Source organism: Mus pahari, chromosome 3 (genome assembly GCF_900095145.1).
Source record: "Mus pahari chromosome 3, PAHARI_EIJ_v1.1, whole genome shotgun sequence".
NCBI classification, from domain to species: Eukaryota; Metazoa; Chordata; class Mammalia; order Rodentia; family Muridae; genus Mus; species Mus pahari.
In genome coordinates, this window is record NC_034592.1 from 34,092,792 (window position 1) to 34,101,540 (window position 8,749).

An 8,749-nucleotide genomic window follows, 5' to 3' on the forward strand; every position below is an offset into this window, starting at 1 on the left:
CAAAAAGCCAACCTGAAATAAATAACTGAATTGATACATAAATATAAAACTGGGCTTTTGACCCTCATGAGATGAGATAGTAGAAAGTGGTAGCAGTTCTTTAAAATTTTTCTCTAGTGAGAGCTGTGCTATATGGAGATCTCTGGAGAGTGATAACAGCTTTAAGAATTTTTTAAATCAGAAAAACTATGGAGATCAAACATAGCTCTTTTAGCATTTTTTTATAGCTCTTTTAGACTCAGAAATCCCAAGAATTCCTTAAAGATCTGGCATACCTCTTTTAGAATATTTTCTAGCAGCTATCAGGAGAAGGCTGTCTAAAGAGAAAACATAGCTCTTCTAGAATCCTTTCTGGCCTTCTGACTTTGAGCAGAAAACCCAAGAATTAATTTGAGAATTTTTCTAATAGGATTTTTAGCTTTCATCAGAAAACCCAATGTGCTATCCAGAGAGCTTTTAGATTTTTTTTTTTTTTTTTTTTTTTTTTTTTTTTTTTTTTNAACTCCAGTTCCAGGGATTCCAGTGCCCTCCTCTGGCTTTCACAAGCACCAGGCATGCATGTGGTGCACAGGCACACATACATACATACATACATAGCAGCCATTCATAGCAGCCATACATATAACTTTTTTTTTTTTTTTTGATTTTTCGTGACAGGGTTTCTCTGTATAGCCCTGGCTGTCCTGGAACTCACTTTGTAGACCAGGCTGGCCTCGAACTCAGAAATCCGCCTGCCCCTGCCTCTGGGGCCAGAGGAATGTAGGGTTCTCAATTAAGTTTTTGTTTTTTTTTTTTTTGATTTTTCGTGATAGGGTTTCTCTGTATTGCCCTGGATGTCCTGGAACTCACTTTGTAGACCAGGCTGACCTCGAAATCAGAAATCTGCCTGCCTCTGCCTCCTGAGTGCTGGGATTAGAGGCATGTGCCACCATGCCTGGCCCTGCTTTTAGAATTTTTATTAGCAGAAGAGCTGTCTCAATAGGAAACTGTCTGTCTCAATCAGAGAGCTTTAGGATAGCAAAAAAAAAGTTGTCTAGAAGAAAGAAAAACACACAGAGGGAGAGAGAGGCAGGGGTAGGGAGGGAGATAGAGCAGGTGGAATGCTATCTCAGCCAAACATAGGTTGCCAGCTCCTGCCCACAATTTGACTTCAAGTTGTTTCCTTTCACTGCTCTGAAACACTACTTTCTCAGGCTGGTCTTTTGCAGGGATGATACCCCATGACCAAGGGAACACTTCTGAGAAACATTTAATTGGAGGTATTTTACAAGTTTAGAAGGTCAATCAATTATTATTATGGTGCAAAGCCTGGCAGAATCTAGGCAGACATGGTAACAGAGAAGGAGCTGAGAGTTCTACGTCTTGGTCTGAAGGCAGAAGGAAAAGACTGTGTAACATTGTATCAACATTGGGTATCACTTGACTATATATCGATATATATATATATATATATATATATATATATATATATCATCAGATATATATATTCATATATATATATATATATATATATATATATATACATATATCTGAAGTCATATATATATATGACTTCAAGATCCATCTCCACAGTAACACATTTTCTCTAACAAGACCTCACCTATTCCAACAAGGCCACACATCCTAGTAAAGCCTTTCTCTTCAGGGCTAAGCATTCAAACATATGAGTCTGTGGAGACCATACAGTTTCCAACCACCACAGTCAGTCCTTTTGGCTTCCCCAAATCAGTAGAGGACAAAATCCTATTTCTGGATATACCACACACCAGTTACAACATCTATCAAAGCATCCTAGAACTGGATAGGACATGGCCTCCTTGCTGGCTAGTTTTCAATATGTCAAAAAGAAGACTGAGATATTCATGCTACAAGTGAAAATAAAATCAACACTTTACTTACCCAATATCTTTTTATCCTAAAGACTATAAAACTATACTGATAGGATGTTCTTATCCATGCAACAGTGGCATGACTGCTTTTTTGGTCCCAACATAACATTTTTAATGATTTGGGGGATTTCACATCATATACCCCAACACAAACACTTTTCAGTTCTTCTCTGTCATCTCCCCAACCATTTTTACCTTGCTCCGGGGGTGGGGGTGGGGGGACAGTTCCATTCATTTATGTTATCCTCATGTAAGAGGAATGACAAGGTAGTGGCTGTTTCCACATAAACTTCCCTAAACAGTGACTGGGGCCATGCAGCCACAGTGGCATGTCCCACAGGAGGGCCAATCTGAAGCTTGTCTGAGAGACTAGAGATTGGTGTTGCAGACTGTACTGGCTAGTTTTGTGTCAACTTGACACAGCTGGAATTATCACAGAGAAAGCAGCTTCAGTTGGGGAAATGCCTCCACAAGATCCAGCTCTAAGGCATTTTCTCAATTAGTGATCAAGCAGGGAGGTCCCCTTGTGGGTGGTGCCATCTCTGGGCTGATAGACTTGGGTTCTATAAGAGAGCAGGCTGAGCAAGTAAGTGGAAGCAAGCCAGTAAAGAACATCCCTCTATGGCCTCTGTATCACCTCCTGCTNNCTGACCTGCTTGAGTTCCAGTCCTGACTTCTTCAGCGATGACCAGCAATGTGGAAATGTAAACTGAATAAGCCCTTTCCTCCCCAAATGCTTCTTGGTCATGATGTTTGTGCAGGAATAGAAACCCTGACTAAGACAAATTAGTACCAACATAGTGGGGTATTCCTGTGGCAACCTGACCATGTTTTGGGGAGGACTATGGAAGGACTTTGGAACTTTGGGCTAGAAGATCCATTTGCTTTTAAGAGCTCTGTCAGATGTTGTGTAGGAGCTTGGAAGATAATGTCGAGAACAGTGTGTGTGTGTGTGTGTGTGTGTGTGTGTGTGTGTGTGTGTGTAGTGAGGTAGGAGATGAGTGGAGGTGTATGGGAATGTAGGTAGGTTTTTCACCGAAGTCTTCTATGTCCCTCTTTTTCAAGTATACTTCTGATCTCATGGGTATGAGCATGAAAGTAGCTTAGTTGCTCTGCTTACAGGAGGGCTGTGGAACTGGATAAATCCCTCCAATGCAGCTGGGGTCACTAATAGCATCATGGCTTCAAGCTGCAGCACGGACCATGGCCAATCATGGCCTTTGGCAGTAGCTCTGGCTATAGCCATCAAAACAGACATGGCAATATTAAGTTCCTGGATCCAGACATGGCCCTTAACAGCAGTCCACACCTGATCACCACTAATGTATCAGGTGGCAGCACAGGTAACTCATACCAGCATGCTCCTTGGTGGCAGACATAAACACAAACTCAAGTCATGGCACATCCACAAGTCATCAATGACAACAAGGTTCTCAGGCATTAAATAGAGCCTTTGCCCCATCGAGGAGTCATTGACCCACACAATTCTCTCAGCAGCATCACAAGACACAGTGGCCTTTTAGAGATATCTAGTCTAAATGTGGGTCATTTCTTACCCCAGGCCTCTGTGATTGCCAAGATCTAGGGTGACCCCACATCTGGGCAGCTTGTTTGGGACTGAGCCTACATTTCTTAAGCTCTGGAATGTGTGTGACATATCATCAAACTCATTGGGCAAAGACATGATTCACCATTGACCTCAGCCCTCTCTCATCCATCACTACTGACATGTAACCAGATTCTCCTCTCCACAGTGCAAACTCTTCTCCACTATTCCATCACTATGCTCTCTCTCCATCACCTGTTCACTCCTCACTGTGGTGGCAGATGGAGTAGGACTACCAAGAGCCCTTATGAACTGGGTAGGCATGTAACCTGGCCCAGCCATCTTTGAGGTAACCAACTGCTTTGAGGTAATCAATTGTCCCTGCTGAAGATTAGAATCTAATTCGCAGGAAATAATCCACGACTGTTCATATAACCTCAATTAACAATCATACCCAGGCATAAATAAGTACAAAGGGAAAAAACCCTCTTAGTGTCCTTTAGTTAGATTGGTATATCACCAAACTGCCTTCTAAATACTTCTTAATACCCAAAGATAATAGCTATTCTCAGCCTTGGCTAGAGGAGTATTTTATATGAATAGCATGAATAGCAGTAAATCCAGAGAATTATGCCTGCTTGAGATGTTGAAAAACAATGGCAGCTGAATGATTAGCCCTAAACAACCCATTTATACTGCCCTGGCTACAATTGAGGGAACATACAGAAGTGAAGTTGTCAAGAATGTAAATGCTAGAATATAAAAATAATAGCAAAAATTATCATCTTCTGGACAGGACACACACCTTGCAACCATGAGGTGATCACAAATGTATTACATCACTGGGCTATAACAAAACTAGCCCTGTCAACAATAAGTCATAGATTAAGGAGGTGCTATTGGAGACTCTCTCTTTTCTACCTAATGACTACTAGTAGATATAAGGGAACTGCCATTATCTTTAGTTTTGCGTTTTCTGATGACCCCATCTGGTTCTAGTAAATGTCCTCAAACCCATGGTCACACACACTTCCGTGATTGAACTCAGAGGATCACAAAACAAAACAATTAGACATAAATGTGAAAAAAAAGGTTTATAGGCAAGAGGGTCCTATACATGGATTGTTATAAATTATATAGGTAAATGAAACTGATGAAGACCAAATTTTAAATGAGCATAAACAAAAAAATGAATAAAAGACAAGTATAATTTAATAACCAGTCTTAAAAACTAAAATCTACTATAAGGCAATAGGTTTATTTTACTGTCTGAAAAAGTAGTACATTCAGCAATTCTTTGAAACACTAAAACTGAAAACACTTTTATGTGAATATAATTTTAAATATTGCTTTGGAAATATCACAAGGAAAAATCATGAAATGCAAAGAAAATCAAAGATAGAAGAAATTATGAGAAAGTATTTCTCTTATAAGTGTTCACTACAATAAAAATGATAGTCTGGTGATAATATAAGAAACATAACCTAAAATAGCAAAGTTTAGAAATAAACAGAGAAAATCATCTTACCCACAATCATAAACATGTGTATATATGACCATTTTATGATTTCGAGAAGGCTTCCATAAAATCTAATGTGTAGATTTTAGTAGGTAGAAATTAGAATGTGGTTCTTTAGGAAAAAAAATATATGTACAGAATCAAAATTCCTTCTAAAACTTTAAAGTAAAATATCATAGAAATTAAAATCTTTATGGGACTGTATTATGACTATTAACAAAACACTTCCCAAATGAAGGAGAAAAAAAGTAAATTGTGTTTATAATGTGGAAGGGCATGTTTCAACACAACAGAAATACTTAATCTAAAGCAAGATAATTGTGACTAAGTGATCTGTCAGGAACCAAAGGACAGATTATTTGTCTTTGTACTAAGAGAACACGGAAGAAACCAGACAGTTTCCCACACTTGAAAAAATGGAGACTAATGAAAATCCAAGAACTATCAATGACATAGCAAAACATTTTTGCTCAACACTCCCTGTCACCAGTAAGTGGACTTTGAATTTCATATAAACAGTTTTATGAAAGGTTAAAAAATAATGTTGGCATAGACTGAAAGAGAAAAATGAAGAGCATGCTATTACTCACTATGCCCAATAAGTATGAATATGAAGAAAAATATATTCCTAAAACATTCTTCTGTCTTCAAGAATTCCCAGTAGTTTTACATATACATATTTAGTTAAAACAAAGGAGCTAAATGAAAGGCCCTTTCCAAAACCTACCTTACTCCCACCAGCGAGTTAGATATGCACTGAAAATTTATCATGGGATAAATTCCAGTCTAAGTCATTGTCCAGAATCAACACAATCAATAATTAACAGTGTTGTACAGGTTGGAAAATTGAGTCCTTGCTTCTCCTAAGCTATGTGGTAAAAGCAAAACATGGTTCAGGTTATAGGTTTCTGATGTGCCCCTCAGAAGTCAGCCTTGATTGGTTTCACTTTTGCTATCAGGAGATTTTGTCCTTTGTTTATATTATATTCACACATACTTTTTAAAAAAATGTGTTAATTGTTTCTCTGATTTTAGGGAAGTTGTAAGTAGTACCATGCATGCACACATGATTAATTGCGCTGAGTGAATACATATGGCTCGGTTTGGGTTTTATTTCTGTGAAGACACACCACGACCTACGTAACTCTTGTAAAAGAAAACATTTATGTTGGGGTAGCTTACAGTTTCAGAGGTTTAATCTACTGTCATCATGGTGGGGAGCATGGCAGACTGTGCTGGAGACGGAGCTGAGAGTTCTTCAGGAAGCCAAAAGGAGACTATTCCTCTGCAGGCAGCCAGACAGCATAGGAGACCCCAAAGCCTATGTAAACAGTGACACACTGCTTCCAATAAGACCATTCCTTATAATAGTACCAGTCCGTATGGCAAAGTATTCAAATACATGAATCCATAGGAGACAACTGTATTCAAACCATCAGAACATACAACCTAATTTTCCTAAATTCCAAAATAAGAAACACTATAGACCCCAATTGCAAGGCACAATTTAAGTTTACATTAATACACCTTAGGTTTCTCGTTTTTATATTCTACAGTCATGGTAAGAAAAGTGCCTACACTGAGGAAAAGACACTAATTTAAAAATAAATATACCCCCTGTGACTTGAGGATGAAATATTAGGCTATATCACTGTGAGTTAGTATATCAGCAAGGCACATGACGTCTATGTTGCTACAATCCCTATCCCACCTTGGGCAGCAACGTACCCTAAGATTGTAGTCACTTAGTTACTTTGGCTAAGAGTAATTATTAACAGAAAAGGCTGACATGATCCTGAATGTAGTACCCATTACTTAATAACACTACAAAGCTTTTGGATTCCATGGGGGAAAAAAGTAGTTTTTTCCTAAAAGTCAAAGGTGCCTATTGCTTTTGTTTCCTAAACCAAATTTCTTTAGAAACTGTATGTAGCAGAGGATGGCCTAGTCGGCCATCAATGGGAGGAGAGGCCCTTGGTCTTGCAAAGATTATATGCCCCAGTACAGGGGAATGGCAGGGTCAGGAAGCAGGAGTGGATGGGTTGGGAATAGGGCAGGGAAAGGGTATAGGGGACTTTGGAGATAGCATTTGAAGTGTAAATAAGGAAAATATCTAATTAAAAATTGTTTTACATAGTAAATAACTGTGACTTTGAGATTTTAACTTATTAGAAAATCAAGCTGAACACTATTAATATATAATACATATAATACGTATAAATATATTATGAATATGGTTCCTGCTTTTGTAAATACAAACATACAATTTGAGCTCTCAGACCATGAATGAATTACTGTCTTTGAGTGAAATGACAGTTTGCTTTAGACTGTGAGGACCCTAATCCTAGAGAAAGCATGGAGAGCACATAGATTTAATTTACTGCATCCTGGGATATAATGTTCAAATCTATAAAGTCCTAAAATGTTGGAACCTTGGCAAAATTCATGCTATTTTAATACAGACTTTATTCCTTGTTTTATTGATGAATGCCTTCACCTACATTTTGGCTGTTATCATTTGTCAGGTTTATCTAGACTCCTGGGAAACCAAGCATTTGCATTCTACCAAAATATTTTTCTACTTTATGTTAAATTGGTAAGTCTCATGATTGTTGAGAAAAAACTATTATTTTTCATAAATGTAGTTTATCTCTAGTCCTTCATCATTATAACAGGTTTGTGTTGATTTTTACATGTTCTTTTCTCATTCTTTACTCTTGTCATCCCTCAGTCACAACTCTGACCCACAATTGTTCCTGTCTGAAAGAATTACAGGGATGGAAATGGAGAGGAGCCTGAGGAAAAGAAGGTCCAGTGACAGGCCCAAAGTGGGATCCAGCTCAAGGGGAGATCCTAAGGCATGACACTATTACTGAGGCTATGGAATGCTACAAAGGGACCTAGCATGACTGAAATCCAGAAGACCCAACAAGCAGCTGAAAGAGTCAGATGCAGATCTTTCTACCCAACCAATGGACAGAAGCAGTTGACCCTGTTGTTGAATTAGGGAAGGCTGAAAGAAGCTGAGAAGAAGGGTGATCCTGTAGGAGGACCAGCAGTCTCAATTAATCTGGACCCCTGAGATCTCTCAAACACTGGAACACCTAACAGGCACCCTCCACCAGCTGATATGAGGCCCCCAACACACATACAGTAGAGGACTGCAGGGTCTGTGTTTGTTCAGAGATGATGCACCTAACCCTCAAGAGACGGGAGGCCCCAGGGATTTTAGAGGTCAGGTGGAAGGGGTATGGGGACGTCTACCTGGAGACAGGGAGTGGGCAAGAGGTATGGGATATGGAACAGTTGGAGGTTGGACAGGGTGGGGGGTGGGGATAAAATATGGAGTGTAAAAATATAAATTAATTAATTAAAAAAGGAAAGAAAAAAAGAAAGGAAGAAAGAATATAAACAGAATTTCTCAACTATGAAAATATATGGTTGCAATATGAATTATTTGAGGGGCTTTACGGACTCGAAAGAAAAGTGGCAGCTGCAGTAGGTCAGTAAAGGGAAAGGAAAAATTAAATCAATATTTGGAGCTCAGGTAATAAAGAATTACCAGGAATTTTGGGAGTGGTGATATCAGGGTTGAATGTTACCCAGCTAAGCTTAGCATTTGTGCTTACAAAGGCAGGGAGATTTCTAGGATTTCTTTTGTAAAAAGAAGAAAGAAAGAAAGAAAGAAAGAAAGAAAGAAAGAAAGAAAGAAAGAAAGAAAGAAAGAAAGAAAGAAAGAAAGAAGGTAGGCCAGCAAGGAAGGAAGGAAGGAAGGAAGGAAGGAAGGAAGGAAGG